This window comes from Musca domestica, unplaced genomic scaffold (genome assembly GCF_030504385.1).
Source record: "Musca domestica strain aabys unplaced genomic scaffold, Musca_domestica.polishedcontigs.V.1.1 3, whole genome shotgun sequence".
Classification (NCBI taxonomy): domain Eukaryota; kingdom Metazoa; phylum Arthropoda; class Insecta; order Diptera; family Muscidae; genus Musca; species Musca domestica.
Genome location: NW_026712299.1, coordinates 26,415,068 through 26,433,447, shown reverse-complemented (window position 1 = coordinate 26,433,447; position 18,380 = coordinate 26,415,068). Strand labels below are relative to the sequence as shown.

Genomic DNA, 18,380 nt, shown 5'->3' with positions numbered 1-18,380 from the left:
AACACATCCATAATATATTGTATTTCAACAAAAACAAAGAAACATCAACAAAAAAAACAGTGTTCGCTCAAAGAGAGTGGGAATATTTCTCTCCCAAAAGTCCCCGAATGAAGATGAAGGCGAAGAAGATGATGATGACGACGTTGGGTAGTCTAAGTAAAGGATATCTTCGTAGAAGTCTTTCCTTGGCATCCTGTAACGCCTTCACTTTATCTTGGTGGTCTTACCATTTGCTCTGCTTGGGGGCCTTGTCTGTGTCCTGCCAGAGGATATTGAATGTTATGAACGAGTAATGTGGGCATGTCTATGTGTGCGTGTCTATCTGCGTATGTGTGTGTGTCCGTTTGTCTGTCCCTGTGTCTGTTACATGTTAAATATAATCGTTTGCTCGTAAACTATGCGAAAAAGCATCACACCAAACATCCATCTATGCCAGAAGATGGATTGTAGTTTTATGCTTATAAAGTAATAAATATGTATATACTTATGTATGTATGTATGTATGTCTAGGAAAAAGGGCGCAAATGTTCGTATGTATGTGTACTTACACACTTCTCTGTATATACAATAAGTAAAGTTACCCAAAAACTTAAGCATTGTTACTCAGCCCAACATTTGTCCAGGGGATTTTGGTTTGACGTGTGTCCTTGTGTGTTCATGTATGTGTGTCCGTTCACATTTACTTACTTAACATAAACGGAAAAAGGACCTTTTGCATATAACCTTCATCATCGTCATACCTCACACCACAATTGCGAGGCAAGACAACTCTGACTTTCCATCAATTGTATTTTACATGCTTGAAATTGTATGCCATCTGGCCCCTGCCCTTCCTTCCTTCCCCTTCCACACACACACATGGCCACATAAGGATAAGTAAAAACGTGCCGCTTGAACGCTTGAAAGGACAATTATATCCTTAGTTTATAAACATCTTCAAAAGGGATATACACACCCCCCCTCTCCCCTCTCCCCTCTCCCCTCCCCCTTCCAAAAATATAGAATTTTCGTCCATTACATCCCTCCGGGGAGCGAAACTCCATGCCAAGAAGACGAAGAAAGTTAAGTAAAGCTTTGATTTCTTTAACTCTTTCTTTCGTTCGCTCGAATCTCTTTCTTATATTCATGTTCTTAAAAACCGGCCATGTAATCTATATCCTCACGTCTCTTGTTCCCAAACCTAGATAATTTTGGATGTGTGGCTGTATGTCCGTCGTTTGGTTGCTTTATTACTTATTTTAGTTTTTCTGTAGCACGTTTTTCTGGCAACATTTCCTCATGGCTACAACAACAACAACAACCAAAACTCCAAGGATATATGGAAAAACGTATTCCGGATATTTTTGTTTACTCATGCAGTTGAGCCATTGTAAGCATTATACGTATGTGTGAGTTAGCTACTTTGTTCCTTTCCCTTTTTTGCTGGTTAAGTAGCACCAAAGGATGCTAATTGTTAAGATTAATTAGCACAGGAACTTTTAGGCCATTAGAAGGACGGCAAAACATATGTACATACATTTTTTTTTCTTGGTAACAATTTTCCAGATTTTATCTATGGAAATTTTCAAAAATCATTTTCTTAAAGATCGGATGCGAAAGCAGTCCTTGTAACAATTTTGTGATTTTATCAATGTCAAAATCAACTCAAGAGACAATTTTCCTTCCTTTTTTGTTCCTGAATGAAAGCGATAAATACGTCACGTCTATATCCTTGAGTCTAGAGTGAATGGTAACCTTTTGACCCTATCGGATAGACACCTTTACTGGTTTACTCATTTGTTCTTCTAAGAAACTTATTTTAGAATTTATCCTTGAAAATGCCCTAAATCATTTTCTCAAGTATCTGATGTGAATTTAGTCCAATGTCAGAACTAATTGCAAGGACAATTTTCTTAGAAATTGGAAAATATTTTGTTGTCCTGGATACGAGGTCCATATTTATATCCTAAAAGGATCATATCCTTGTGACCAAAGTAATTTTTACAGGTAGTCAGATAGATCCCAATGCTGGATAACCCATTGTCTTCAATTTATATATTATCCTGCTCCCCAGTCCCTACTCTTAACACAGGGCATAGATGCAGTTATTTTTATATGAATCACCAGTAGGGATCAGATATACGTTTTATACACACAAAAATGTTATCCTTGTCAAAAACATCTCACAATCCTATGGAATGTATAAAACGTAACAAAATGTCAAAAACCATAAAATTGCCATTCTACGTTATTTTTGATATTTTTCGAAACTTTACGACAATCGAAAACTTTTTTGTCGAAAATGTCAAACACCTGTATAAAATCCGTCGAAAATGTAAAAAATCGATTTTAGACTTAATTTTCACAAAAAAAAAATCAAATTTTAATGGTTTTACAACATGTATAAAAATGTCTAAAATCGGTAGTTATTACTTTTATACACTTGTATAATATGTATAAAACGTAAAAAACTACCTAAACCACATAATTTGCAATTTAATTTACAATCCATTGAAAAACATACAAAAGTTTTTCAACGGGTTGTGACATACATTTTTTGGTCGAAAATGTCATAAACTTGTATAAAACCTGTATAAAATGTAAAAAATGTGGTACAAATTATGTTATCTTTTGATAACCGCTATATTTTTCCAAAAAACTATTGATTTTAATGTTTATACAAATGTATAAAATGTCAAAAATCTAAAACAATTGTATAAAATGTATAAAACGCAAAAATCTTATGGTTTATGTTTCTATGCATTTAAAACACTCAAAAACATTTTTGTCAAAAATGTCAGAAACCCGTATAAAACATGTATGAAACGTATAAAACGTCGAACAAAATTGGGTTTTCGGTTTATTAGGCTCACAAATACTAAAGGTTTCAATAATAATTTAACATTGAATAAAATGTTAAAAATTGACATGATTGTATAAAATGTATAAAACGTAAATCTCAAATTTCGTAGTTCGTGGCAATTTTAAAACTTTCCATATATTTTAAGGACACTCAAAAACTTTATTTGTCGAAAATGACAAAAACCTGTATAAAAGTGTATATAAAATTTATAAAACTTTATTATGCAAAAAAACTGAAGTGTATAAAATGCCTCACAAATACACAAAATGTATAAAACGTACAAATCTGCGTAATTCACACAAATTTTTGTACTACGTTCGGTTTCACGTTTCCTATAAATTTACGAAACTTACAGCTATTTTTTTCTTTTTTCGTTCAAAAAAAACTGTATAAAACCCATATAAAATGTAAAAAACGTTGTTCAAATCATGCCATTATTTGATTTTCATTTTTTTTAATTTAATACTTCAGATTTTTGACACAAAAAAAAATCGAAAGCATCTGGCATGTGTATAAAATGTATAAAACGTGAAAATAGTCATAAAACTCGAAAAACTGATTTATTTCACATGAGATATTTTTTGTCAAAAAACTTGAAAATTTTAATAATATTTTACAAATGTATAAAATGTCAAATCTTAAAAAATTAAACTTAATATTTAACATTATATTCACCCTGATAAAACAGGCAGGAATCTCTTGCCATATTTTTTAATTTTATCAATGGTGTAGCTAACATCAAAAAATGTGTAAAAATTGTATAAAACCTCAAAAAATATTATAATGTCCTCCAGAGGATCTAGGGTTGTTGAAATACCTAAGTTTTCTTATATTTTCAATTTTTTTACTGAAAATCTTCATGGAAACTAGTTAAAGATATTTTCCTTTTTTCCCATTTTGAGCTCTAAAACTTCAGACATTATTCTATAACATATTTTTTCCAAATTCTCTATTAGTCCAATTTTTTTATTTTTATTAATTAAAATAACAAATTCCAATTATTTCCTTTAAAATATTAAAACTACAGTAAAACACTTATATTTCAATTGTTCCATTACACCCCTCCTCCCAATTCGTATTACACACATGTTCCAACCATATCTAATGTGGTCAGACAGACATGATGGTTATTTTCAATAATTTAATCAAAATTAACAAAATAACAACAACAGCAATAGCGATAATAAAAACTTGTTTTTTCTGTATGGCCGCACAGAACATTTTTCTAATTATCTAAAAATTTCAATGCCCACACCCATACAAACACACATATAAGTGTATGTGTGTGTGTGTGTGCAGTGTAATCATTTCTAATCCTTTTGTGTTTTTCAAAATGAAATTAATTTATTTTCTATTCGAATAATAATACGGATGATGATGATGATGCTTCAAACTAATACAATTTTATATATTTACATACTACATACATACATATGTACATATGTGTGTGTGTGTAGAATTACACCAATATGTATTCCCTTTGATGAAAAAGGTTCCGTGTGTATGTGAGTGTATGCATAAAGCCACATCTAGCTTTTTCAAAAACAAATTTATAGATAATTTTATAGTTTAATTTCTATATTGTCTATTTACTCACACACACACACACATAGTATATGGATATATATTTACTCATTTGAATAGCAGCTAGTCGTTGAAGCCATAATCCTTCAATACCGAGGCTTTGTCATCCAACAACAGCAGGCTTCCCCCACCCTTCCTCTAGATATCGCTTGATTTAGGACATTCAATAGTGACCCCACGAACCTTTATATCAAACACTCAGTCGTTCGGAAACCCTTGTCCCCTTTTTGCCAACTATAAATGTGCGTTTAGAAATGTGCAAGGAAGGACAGCAGAAAAAAAAACACCAAACCGGATTCTAACCAAGTACAAACTGTTGTATGTGTACATTATAATCAAACTTAAACATCCTGTATAAATGATACAAAGCATCCCTTTTTCATTTGGCGGGACATGTGAGACGTACGTATCATGACCCCATGTCTCCACACTCCCACCACCAGGCCGGGCTTTTTCCACGTTTCTCTTGGTGTTGTTGTTGTTTTTGATCTGGCATAACATGCCATGGGTAAGAAGAGCCCTCGTGTAAAAGCAACCAGAAAAAAATAACAACAATCTAACCACAGTACACACACATCATTCATCATTCCAACAGCAGCGGCAGCAGCATCCGGCTATACCACCACATACCGCCATACTAATGAATTACGCAATTCTAATATATATAGTTTAGCCAAACACACACAGACATACATCTAAACAATAAGTACACGGAGACACACATCCACACATATGTATGTTTGTATGCATATTTAGACAGGACATCGTCTAGTTGTGGCCGTTTGGTAATACTTTTTGTTGTTGTATGCCATGAATGTGTGAAACGAACATTCAATATGTCATACATGTTTTATACATACATCTATGTATAATAGTACAACAACAGCAGCAACAGCAGTCATAGTTAAATTTACGCCAACTAAAATATATTTTTGTTAAACAACAAATGTGTTCCACTCAAATATGTATAGAAAAGTTGTTGTTAGATCCTTAATTTTTTTGTTGGTCGTTATGCCCGGCCATTAACAATGTTGGGCGTGTGGGGATATGTAGCAACTTAGGTGATACCCTATTCAAATCAAATTTTTAATATAAAATTAGTGGGAGTTAGAGTTGGAAGCATTTTAAGTAGGCTGCGTATAATTAATGTCGTTAGTCATACGTCACATGGAAATATTCTTCAGTTTATGTGAGAGGTAAAATCAAAAAAAAAAAAAAATACTGAAGGTATGATTAACGCCATGAGTTATACGCAATCTTAAAACATTTCTCTTTTTCTCATTTCGTGGAAGTAAGCCTTTACTAATTAAAAAAAATATTCGGAAAAAATTAGATTTCTACAAAATTAACAAAAAGCGATGGAGGTTGCCCCATACCCCCTAGAAGTTGAACAATAAGAAAAATCTATCGATTTGAAAGAATGGTTAAAACTATTATTTCTGCGAGATTTTCAAAGATGACAAGTTTGTAGAAAAAATATTTTTTGAATTGGGGCTATTCTCTCAAATCGTTGGATTTTTCGTATGGTTCATAAACGCTTTAAGGCAAATAAAATCAGGAGAATAAACAAAATTGGCTTCAATAATTTCTTTAGATTGTGAGCCTATTGACTATACCTTATTTTGGGCTTCGTATATTTCTTAACTTTTGGAATCTGCAAGTTATTTCATCAAATTTCGTATGAATATTTTCATTAATCTCTGGGTCCACTAAAAAAATATTTGGTATGGATAATTAAATTTTGAATGCCAAAGATCTCTTAGATTATAATATAGAATAATCTACATTAGATGAATCAACCTGGTTTTACTGTGGGTCATCCTCAGAAAGCGTTGTTACGACTTGAGTCACTTAAAGCAGCTTGGTTTGCAAAATTTTCCAAATTATGCTCATTTTTCTAAACTAATAACCAGATTATTAGATTGATGTGCTTGTTGGCGTATGATCAACATCAGCACTTATACGCAATACAAATCTTCTCCAGTATTTTGCTCTTAATGTTTCCTTTGCTTATTTTTTTTTTAATCCATCAAGATTTTTTAGATAAGAATTTTCTTTAATTTCTGGATTCTTTGAAAAAATACCCTTTTGGTAAAAAATATCCTAGGTGAATTTTAATACAGAACTTCTACATTAGATGGATCGATCCGTTTGTACTGTGGGACATTCTCACTTAGAGTTGTTACGAAGTTTTTAGCTTTGTTTCTCAATTTTTACAAATTATAAACACTTTTCTAATTTAAGTACTGACGTTTTGTACTTAAGTACTGGTGAGCGTATGATCAACGTCAGCATTTATACGCCATAAACTTCTTATATTTTCTCAATACCTTTAAATTTTCGCATAAATATTTATTTTTATTCTTATGTCTATTTTCGAAATTTTTGTTGACTTGTCCTTGTCCTCCATTGTAAAGAGATCTAAAACCAACCAATCAATATAAATCTCCCTCATAAATTTCTATATCTTTCCTAATCCATAATGAATATTTTATATTTATATATTTTGGGTCCATTCAGAATTTTTTTTAGGGTTTTTTAGGTTCAAACATTTAAAAATTCGAAAGAGTGCATTATTTTCTCTATTTCAAAGAATTATCTAACTTTGTCGATATTGCGAAACATATTTCTCATTGAAGGCTCATAATTGGATTTTACGATCTTATAACGAATTGGCGTATGATTGCCACCAATACTTATTCACTCCCTCATAATTTCCTAAAAATTTCTCAATCCAACTATTTTTTTTTTAGTTTTTGGATCCATGGTCACTTTTTTAGGCAATATAAAACTCCTCTTCATTTATTATACCTTCTTTAATCCATAATGAATATTTCTTTAGTTTTTGTTTAAACTTAGAATTTTTTTGTACCTGATTCATAGATCTCGAAAATCGAAATTTCTTTATTTCAAAGACCTTGTTCTATTTGATTGGCGATATTCCGAAATATTTTTCTCGTTATTAGATTTTAAAATATAATAACTAATTGGCGTATGATTACCGTCAATACGAATACGCTCTATAAGACTCATGATATGCTAGATCTTTCTCAATCCAAGCAGTTTTTTAGATGATTTTTCTGTAAAGTGCCTAGTTTAACTTAAAACATTTCAAAATCTTCAAATTTCCTTTAGAATTTAGATATATTCCATATATCCGTTTGTAGCATACTTCCACTGCAATCAATATTGGCCACTTGGTTTTCTAATTCATGTGTTCTCATTTGAGTTGATTGCGTTTGGCAAAAATATATATCAACCCAACTAAATAAGTTTTACTGTTGGGATTTCATTTGCCCAACACTACGCCCCTTTGCCTCGCCACCCTCTCCCCCCATCTTACGGTCAAAAACTAACTGGATTTTTGTTTGTTAAATTTCAACCCTTTCAGTTAAAATAGACAGGCTAAAACTAAAACAATAACAACGGCAACATCTAAACCAGCAGCATCAGCAACAGCAGCAGCAATAACAAAAACAACAAACCAACCGACCGACCGACCAAAAAACCATTAAAATACAAATGAAACTAAAACCCACATATAGCAATAACAGCAACAACAACTACCATACCAACAGTCAAATACAACAGCAACAAACAAATTCTAAACATTTTTGTCCTTTTTCCACCATGTCACAGCGTCCAGGCAAAGAGGCGATGTGCCATGAAACCATAACACAAAACAACAACAGCAACTCGTGCATAAATTCATATATAATTTGTGTGCGAGTGAGTGTGTGTGTGCGAGTGTGTTTGAGCCCCCTCAATAACATACAATCAAACACATCATAAGCATAAGCATTACTATCACCATTACCATTTACTTATACAATACAATATTATAACGTACATACACAAATATACATTGTGTGTGTGTGTAGCCTGTAGTTGTGCAAATTGTGAAGAGAAGGAAGCCCCCCCGAATCGGGATGCTGGGCTAGGTTGCTAGGTAGATGGGTATTACGATGATAGTTGCTTTGTTGATTCGCCTCCCTGCCATCGAGGAGGAGGAGATGGAGGAGGAAGAGGTCATATGGTAAATTGAGAGATTTGTTAAAAACATTATGGCCCATACATAAAATAATATGCTGCCAATGCCATTGCTGGCTGCTTTTATAACTTGTATTATTTTCTCGGTGTTTAGAAAGGATGTTTGTTTGTCGATGATGTATTACACCAGGAATAATGTAAAAAATTCTCACTAACACATACACTGGCACAGTGAGAGGAATTTTAATGGTAATAAAACAAAAGTATTTGTAGGGACGTCTGATGGTGATAATGTTGCCACAACTATCTTCATTATTAGCAAAAAAAATAAATAATAGGAATAAGACACAAGAGAATCTTATTGGGAAACTATCTCAGAGGAAATTATAATATGAGAGAGAGAAAGAGAAAAAATAATAAAATGTAAATAAATCTTATGAAAATTGTAAATAAATACTTCCGCAAAGAGTTTCACAATTATTCCAATCGAAACAAATGTTAAGAACTTACATCCAAACATCCCCCCACCGAACTTTCCCACCAAACTCATCAAGCGATCTTCTCTCTTTCATACATCAAACCTCCAACTGGCCCAAACATTAATAAAAAATAACTCTATTGAAATTCTCCTTTCTCTCAGCTCATTCAACCTTTCGCTCTCTCTCTCTCTCTTTTTTGCTCCTTAGTGTCTGTCTCCTCCATACGAATTTGTATATGAGTGTATATCTCTGTGTTTGTGCCAACACATGTGATAGTCCTTTTTTATGGGGTGTAAATGTGTTGTCGTCTTGTTCAATTCGTTTCTTTTTTGTCAATTGTTTTTGTTTTTACTGGTCGTTACAAAGCAATATATATCACAAGTTCTTAACACAGACATACATCTCTTATTCTTTATTCTCTCTTAACTTTTTCCGTTTGGAATCTGTCTAAGATATTTTTGGTTTTGCAAACTGGACTGATATGCCGAGAAGAAATGTTGTGTAGTGGAAAGAGTAAAGCATAGTTTAAGGGGGTTTTGGCAAATGCAAGGCCATGTGCAAAAGGGGATGCCAGATTGCAACAATTAGTTTGCTAGATCGCAACTATTAGTTTGACGTGGAAAATCTTGGAAATAAAAATATAATCCACGTTGATGGACAATATATATTATCCACGTTGGTAGATAATGGAAATTACATTTCTTAATTATTAATTAAGAAATTATGCACGTTAGTGGAAAATGGAAATTATCCGCTTTCGTGGATAATGGGAATTATCCACTTTAGTGGAAAATGGAAATTATCCGCGATGGTTAACAATAGGAATTATCCACGTTAGTGGATAATAGTGTTTATCCACGAAGGTGGATAATAAGTATTATCCAAATTGGATAAAATATATTATTCACATTGGTTTATAAAAAATTGTCCGCCTTCAGGGATAAAAAAAGATTATGCACGGTGGTGGATAATAAATATTATCGACGTTGGTGGAAAATAAATATAATTAAAGAAAAATAAAAATAATATCCACCTGGTATTTATCTACAATGTTGATAATAACTATTATTCAAGTTGGATAAAATATATTATCCACTTTGATGGATAATAGTGTTTATATAGGCGGATGATATGATTATGCAAATTGGATAAAATAAATTATACACATCCAGATAAGTGGATAATAAATATTATCCAGGTTAGTGGATAATAAATATTATCCACCTCAATGCATAAAAATATTATCCAAACGTAACAAATTATCAAAAACGTTACCCCCAATTGTGAATAATAAACTGTATCCACATTGGTGGATAATAAAAATAATACGCACTGAGGGCTAAAATAATTATCCACATTATTTTTTTTATTCAAATATTATTGTCGATGTTGATCAATAAAAAATGTTATCCACATTGGTGGATAAAAATAATATCGATATTGGTGGATAAAAAATACTATACACTTGGTGGATAAAAGCATCCATGAAGCAAAAAAATTATCCACACTTGTGGATAATAAATTGTATCCACACTTGTGGATAATAAATTGTACCCACATAAGTGAATAATGAATTTTATCCACATTAGTGGATAATAAATGTTATCCACATTGGTGGATAATAAAAACCCCATACTGACGGCTAAAACAATTACCTACATTGTTATTTTTATTTGAAATAATTTTTATTCAATGGTATTTCACACCCCCAAAAGTATGGCAACACTCTGCCAACCTGCAGTCTCTTGGACATTTTCAAGATGTTTTGCCTTCAAAATACTACTACTACTACTACAATGATTACTATTGTACTACTCTACGACTTGTGTTCAAATCAAAGTTGACAACAACACCAATAACAATAATAATGATGATGATCATAATGATAATGAAAATGGCGATGGTAATGGTTATGATGATGGTAATGTTCTATGTTGTGAGTTAGTGTGTATGTTGGTTGGGTGGCAGTCAATATCTCGCCGTCGGCCTCCATGTGAACCATTCTCAAAGACACGGAAGTGACAGACATAATGACCATTACAATTGACACTGAAGAAGGTTTTTGTGCGAATGTGGAGGAAGGGGTTTGGGGGTGGTGAGGAGTAAGTGAATGGGTGGGTGTATTTTTGCAAAACTTTTAGATATGCCAGTCAGAAACACACGTTGTACTCTCCTTGAAGACATGTGGATGTATGAACGTATGTATATGTATGCTGCGTGTGTGTATGAAATAGTATCCTAGAAAAATTATAGAAAAATCCAAAAAGAGAATTCTTGAAGTTTTCGGAGCGCACTGCCGTTTGTTTGTGTGTGTTGTGGTGGGCTTGAGGGTTTTTGGCGCTAAGATGCCACATCGCAGCCATGCTGTGGTAGTTTATGTCTCTCTGGGTGTGTGTGTGTGTATGAGAGTGAGTGGGTAAACGTACTTTTTTACATTATTCTCGTTCGTGTTGTTCTTGTTGTTGCTGTAACAGTTTGAAAAGTGAGAATTGATAGATGAGTTATGTTCCTTATTTCTTGGGTGTACGGCAGGATGGACTGTTAACTGTTGTTGTTGTTGTTGCCATTGTTTTTGTCGTGAAGGGCATTAGACAAAGAGTTGGATAACATTGTGGACGTTTGTATTCTTTGTGTGTGTGTGTGTGTGTGTGTCGGTGGGTTTTCGTCTGATTGTCTTAACCCAATGGTTGGAGCGAAAGTAGGCGGACAACTTGAATCATATCTCATATGTAAGGATGAATGTTCTTCTTCGATTTTTTGTGTCTCCTTCTTCTTCGTCTTTCGTTCGTTTTCGTTTTGTTTTCTGAGGAAGGATATTATATTTTGAAAATATATATATGAATGTGTTTGCATCTAAATATATTTGATGCTTGGGAATATGCTACATACGAACCTACATTGTTGTTTGTGTGTGTGTGTGAAAGTTTTGAGGAAAAAGGATGTTTACCATGCCTTTGCATCTGCCGGAGCAGGTTTGGGTTGGGTGTGCGTGTGTTGTGTGAAAAGTTTTAAGAAAATAATTCATGTGCCGTTCCTTCTGTGCAGGTTTTTTTCTTCTTGTTCTTATTCGTATTCTTGTTGTTACTTCTTTGGCTAGTAGCTACTATAAGAGTGTAAAGGTTTGTGTTTTCGTTGGCTGTCGATCTAACCGACTGGCTGGCCTGCTGTCTAGTTCGATACCGAAGAGTTGTGTGTGTGTGGGAGTGTGTGCCTTGGAAATTGTATCAATTTGGGTGTTTAACTTTTGGTTTTACTAAAGATGCTCTTTGCCAAGCATCAGGGTATTGCGGATGTGTGTGTGTGTTTGTAGTTGTGTATGCCTGCATGTGGAGGGATATTAAAAAGTTTTTGTGTGTTTTGTTATATTCCTTTCTGTTTGCCGGTTAACATTAAAAGCTATCACTTACATTTACCCAAAATAAACGTACATCCATACGTACATTGTTACAACTGGCCTTTAGCTGGGTATCTCGTGTTGTTGGTTTTTTTATTCTTTGTGGGCAATTGGAAAATATCTGTCTGTGTGTGTGTGTAGATTTGAGGGACTTTTCCAAAACACATGGATATTTATATAATTTATTACATGTATTCCATTGCATACATATATATCATAGTTGTTGTAGTTTAGAATATTAGGACACTGGGTAACAGAGTTTTTTTGTTTGTCCATCTTAAAGAATTATAGGATAAAGAGTCGATAAAATATTTCATAATTATTGACATTAAAAATTTTTAAACCAGGACTTTTTCCTGGCCCTGTGAGCTCTCCACCTCAGTGCAAAAATTGGGAGAATATAAATGTGCGTATCTCTTCCCGACGATGTTTTCAAATGGTCTTGAAAAAAAATTGCATACTTTTAGGGTCGCAAGCATATTATTGCATAAAGTTTTTATCCACTTTAGATAAAATATTTATCCACGTTGGATAAAACATTTATCCACGTCGAATAAAATGTTTATCTACGTTGGACAAAATATTCTCATTGGATAAAATTTTTATCCATGATGGATAAAATGTTTATCCATGATGGATAAAATGTTTTTCCTTGATGTAAAAAGGGTTTATCCATGATAGATTAGATATTTATTTACGTTGGATAAAATAACAGCCATGGATAAAATGGATATAAATTATCCAGTTTGGATAAAACTATTAGAATTGGATAAAAAATATTTTCTTGTTTCATTTTGAGGTGGATTGCTTCCATTTCCACAGATTTCTCATTGAATGAATAATGAATAATTAAAAATTAAAGCATATATATAGGAAAACATGAAATTAAACCCAAAATCAAAGCATACATTTGGGGAGGTTTTCAAATCAAATTCTCATAATGCGTTGCAGGGGCTTGTAGAAGGTAGGCTAAAAAACTTGTTATTTTTCTCTATTAATTCAGATTTTTTACCAAAAAATCATGGCATACTTTTGGGCTTTTCATTGTGTGAAGATTTTAAAATTTTCATTTATTTCACAAAATTTTTGTTCCCCAGTGTTAGTTAAAATGCCACTTGCCTTAGACACCCACACATATATTGGCTCTCATTCCTCAGTAATAATACATCAATTGCAAAAAGTTATCCTTTTTCTTCTACTCTTTCTTTGCTTCCTTTTTTGTATTATTTTTCTAATAGAGGAAAGGCCAAGACATGACACCAAAGAAAAAAAACAGAACTTTCTTAACCATTCTTTCCACTACACTTGCATATATTTCATTTGTATGACTGTGTGTATGTACGAGTTACGTGTTTACAATTCCAACAACTCGTCTACGTCCTTGCAAAACTCTATCTCTCTCCGTGTGTGTGTGTGTGTGTGTTTGCTTATATATTGGTATGATATATGAGCATGTCTGTGTGAATTTCTACAAATGTCTACTTCTATATATATATGAGTGTATGGCGTGTGTGTATTAATTTAATGATATTGTAAGTTTTCCTATGAGTTATGCATGAATGTCCTTAACCGTTACTTCACTTACTTGCCTCACGCACACAGACATATTTTTACAAGCATACATATATCTTCGTCAAGGGTCCAAGAAACACCATCATCGACATTATTTTTATTATTATCATCATTGCGGACCGTTGTATGTTGGCATTTGCCATTGGCATGAACAGGCTTCATGTTAACTACAATTCCATTACATCTTCGTTACTTGTTGTTGTTGTCGTTAACGTTTGTATGAAAACCCAACAGAAAAAATAGAAATTCATCTTCCAAGAAAGAAAAAGAAACAACCACGTTAACAGTAGGAAATAGTAACAGGATTCAGGCTACAATTTTCTTCTTCTGCTGCTCTAAGTTTGGGGATTTCCTAAGTTTCACATGATATGTACATATTTATGTTTTCGTGAATGTGTGTGTGTGTGTGTCCAAAACAACAAATAATTTTATACTTTTTAACTTTATATTTCATTGTAAGGCCCCTGGAACTACTTCACTACTTTGATGAAGACGATGCCGATGATGATGTTGTATTATCTGCTCTCATTTATTTACTCTCTGTTTTTCTCAGACTCTCTCTGTCTCACTTTAGATTTTTTGTATTGTTGTTTTTTTTTTATAGTTTATTTTTATTGTTTTATAAGTTTGTTATTGTGTGTGCATGTCGGTTTTTTATAAACAATAAAAATGCCAACTCCCCTGGAGTTGAGCAGAGATGGGTTGGGGGGAGGATACATATCACACCGGATACTTTTGTATCAAATAAAGGAAATATATACTTGATGGCCATACCAACACCATTACATTGTCAGATGTGTGTGTGTGAAAGAAATGGAGTTTATAACTCATCTTAAGTGGGTCCATATGAGTATCTCAACTCTTAAGTGGGTCTATATCGTCTTAATTTTCTTAGTATATATATATCAAGAAATGAAAGAAGAGTAAATTTGCTTGAATGTGTTTTATTCTGTGTTCTGTTATTGTTGTTTTGGCTGGGTTCATTACTGCACAACGGCTGCCCCTCAGCGATATTCTCATTAAAATTGAAAAATTTACAAGAATGGTCAGTGGAATTCATTAGCGTTATGGGTCATGCAAGATAACATTAATATAAATTAAAAGGAAGTTTCTTACCTTTTTCTCTATTCTCTTTTTCATTTAGGCATATAGGTGCACTATAAAATAAAATATTTAAAAACTCCTGAAAGTAGGCAAAGTTTTTTTTTATCAAATATTTAAAATTGAAATGTCCACCGTACTTCTAAAAACATTTTTATTGCAAAAGCTTCGAAAATAGTAGTATTTGGAATAAGAAATATCTACAATTGTAAAAACGTCTAAAAATAGGCAACGTTTTTCAGTTAACATTTATATGGGAACAACTTTTATAAAGAAAGGGTAAAGAATTTATAAAAATATTTCACATTTAGAAAGTGTTATCAAAAAAAAATAATTATCTGAAAGTATTGCCTACATTTAGGACTTTTTTGAAAGTATAAACATTTTTAAAAATATTTGTGAAGTCCTAAAAATATTTGAAATATTTAGAATCTACTTATCGTTCACTGAAAATATAGTAGGCCATATTTTCAGTATTGGGTATTCTTCCATATTGGGTATTCTTTTCCTTCGGAAAGGATTAGTATTATTACCTAACTTTTATAAAACTCGTTTAATTACATAAATCCAAAGAAAAATAATTAAAGAATCTAGAAAAGTATTTATTAACGCCTGAAATTAGGCAACATTTTTGCTTAGCCGGTATCGCTAATATGGTTGTAATTCACAAAAAAACGTGTGGTAGTACCATTAATAATACTTTCATTTCAAAATAATTAGGTATTTGTGGAAAATATTAATCATTATCTGAAAATATTGCATACTCTTGGGAAATTGGTTTTCTTTAAAAATCTTTTAGAAATTCGTTTATAGGTTTTAGTTATAATACGGATTGAATGTAAGAAAATTTTAATAGTTTCACTCAAATGAGGTGGGGTTTCTTTCTTAAAAAATACACTGCCTACATTTAGGCAAAATTTTGCTCCGAAAGTTTTTTAAAATTTATAGTCTTTCAATTCGTTTTTAGATAAAATTGAGCTTTCGTCCCATTCATAATACTAATGTTCATATAAAATAAAATTATTATTTAAATGGATTGATTTTTGTAACTGAAAACTAATGCATACTTTTAGGAAATCCATTTTTCTGTCAATGCAATAAGATGGATTTAAATATAATTTCAGTTACAATGTCGATTAATTATATGTAGTTTGCATTTTTTTATTTAAATCGGCTTGATTTCTTAACCAAAAAATACTGCCTACTTTTAGGCAAACATATGTCTTACCCACAAATATTTAAAATGTTCCAGTTTTTTTTCAAATTCATGTGAAATTATGATTTTTTATTATGATACATGTTTTGGTAACGTATTTGTCATGTGGTCTAATTTCTTTCATATATGTCACTATAACCAAATTTAAAGCCTACTTTTAGGAAACATTTTTTTGCTGTTGTATGTATCGCAAAATAATCAATTGTTGGATTAAAATTTTAATTGGATTAAAATTTCTCATTTAGTTTAACATTTTCTGGACATTGCCTACTTTTAGGCAACTTTACTGACTTGTAGTAATTTATGTAAGCCTTTGTTATGATATATGCTTTTGGAAACGGATTTATCTCTCATGCATATTTCAACAAAACAAATTTTAGAGCCTAATTTTAGGCGACAATTTTTTAGTCTTATCGCAAAATAATCAACTTTTTAAGAAAATTAAAAGCTTTTTTTTTGAAAAAGTTTGGAAATCTTCAAATCTAATGCCAAAAATGCTTTTATATCAAGAGCACCCAACAAAATATGTCTATGCACTTCAATATCATTCATCTAAGACCTTTTTGCAAAACTTCTGTAATTATATTCAAAATCACGACATCTGTATGAGGCTGTACATTTATGAATTGAAATCCTAAAAAAGGCCAACCAACCTTTGAAATCCAAAACAATATATTACAAATGTCGGATTTTTTGCATCAAAAAAAAAAAAAGAAGAGCGGAACTTTTCCAATTTAAAAAAGCAAAGCAAAATAAAAAAAGGACACAGGAACAAAAGTCGAATAACACCCACACATGTGCAGGGCGAAGAAAGACACAAAAAAAAGGAAACACATGAAATGACATCTCAAGATGTAAGGAAAAAAACTTTAGACAAACAACTAAACGAGCCAAGAAAAATATTGCAAATGATAATAGAAATGAAGCTTCCAAAAACTTCTTATGTGCTGCTTATCTAATGGCAGCTGCGGAAAACGTTTTAAAAATATTTTCAATTTCTATTTGGAAAAGGTGCACTTTTAACCTCTATCTATAACACATGACATCAAAGTGCACATTCCACTCTACCTCCCACACCTCAAATATCCTTAGGCCAGCTAATTTTGTGTGTGTGTGCATCTCTTTTGCTTCTTACAAATTCGTCTGTTTTATATAAACTGGCGTCAGTTATTTAAGTTCCATAACGGCATACGCCTACAAAAAAAGAATTTTGTTTTTATTTCCCAGCCAGCTGGTGTAGCAGAAAAGGTGGCAAATGTCATTGGCTGTCGCCTGGCTAATGTCCTGTCCAAGATATGTTTGGGTTTTTTTTCTCTTAACACACTCAAAAGTTGATATACATCAGCTAAATCGAAAACTAAAAAGAAAGTACAAATAATAATGGTGGCACATGTTTCCAAATGTAAACACACCTACATACATACGTATGTACCCATACATATATGTATCTTCATGTTGACTCTAAAAATGTTAAGCATTCGCTTTCATTTTTTAACAAAGATAAAAAACATTTGAGAATTTTTTTTTTTTTTTTTTTGATTTGCAAAGATGTTACCCAAAAAGCTAGAAAATTTCCTAGTCATATATTCACCAGAAAACGTTTATTGGAAAAAAGTTTTACAACAACATCAATGAAATTGTAACAAAAAAGTCTTCTTCTGCTGCTGCTGCCGTTGGCCTGCCTTTTTAACTTTGACATACAGAGGCAAACATAAAAGTTTTCTCGTTTTCTTAGTTTCGTTTTTTTTTTTGTCCTCCATTTTTTGCTTACTGGCAATATGTTTTCCTTTGCCTTTTCCTAATTCTTTGACTACATTTGCACGGTGTTGGTGGTTAAAACCATGTGAAAATAGTGTCTTTCTGACTGGATGGCTGTCTGGCCGACTGTTTTTTAAGTTGCACATGTTTCTTTTTTTGCACAATATCGTTTCTTATTCGACATGACAAAAGGAAAAAAACTTTTGCTCGTTTGGGGTCAGTTAGACTGCCTGTTTAATGTTTTTGAGATTATTCTCTTGCACACACACTCATACTCACTCACATCCTTACAAAGATAAACAAACAAACGTGCATATGTCACAAAGTTATGGATTGAAAATAATAGCAGAAAAAAATACCCCCTACTGCCGCCATCACCGCCACCACCACCATTTATTCACATGATCACCAAGAGTAACCTTTTTTGAAATTCTAAAAAAACAG

General features: G+C 32.4%; 1 protein-coding gene across 3 annotated transcripts in view; it reads left to right on the top strand.

Moving 5' to 3' along the window:
- The window catches only part of LOC101887740 (protein abrupt), an 87,668-nt gene that overhangs the window by 43,270 nt on the left and 26,018 nt on the right, over window positions 1-18,380 (top strand). The window lies entirely within an intron of this gene.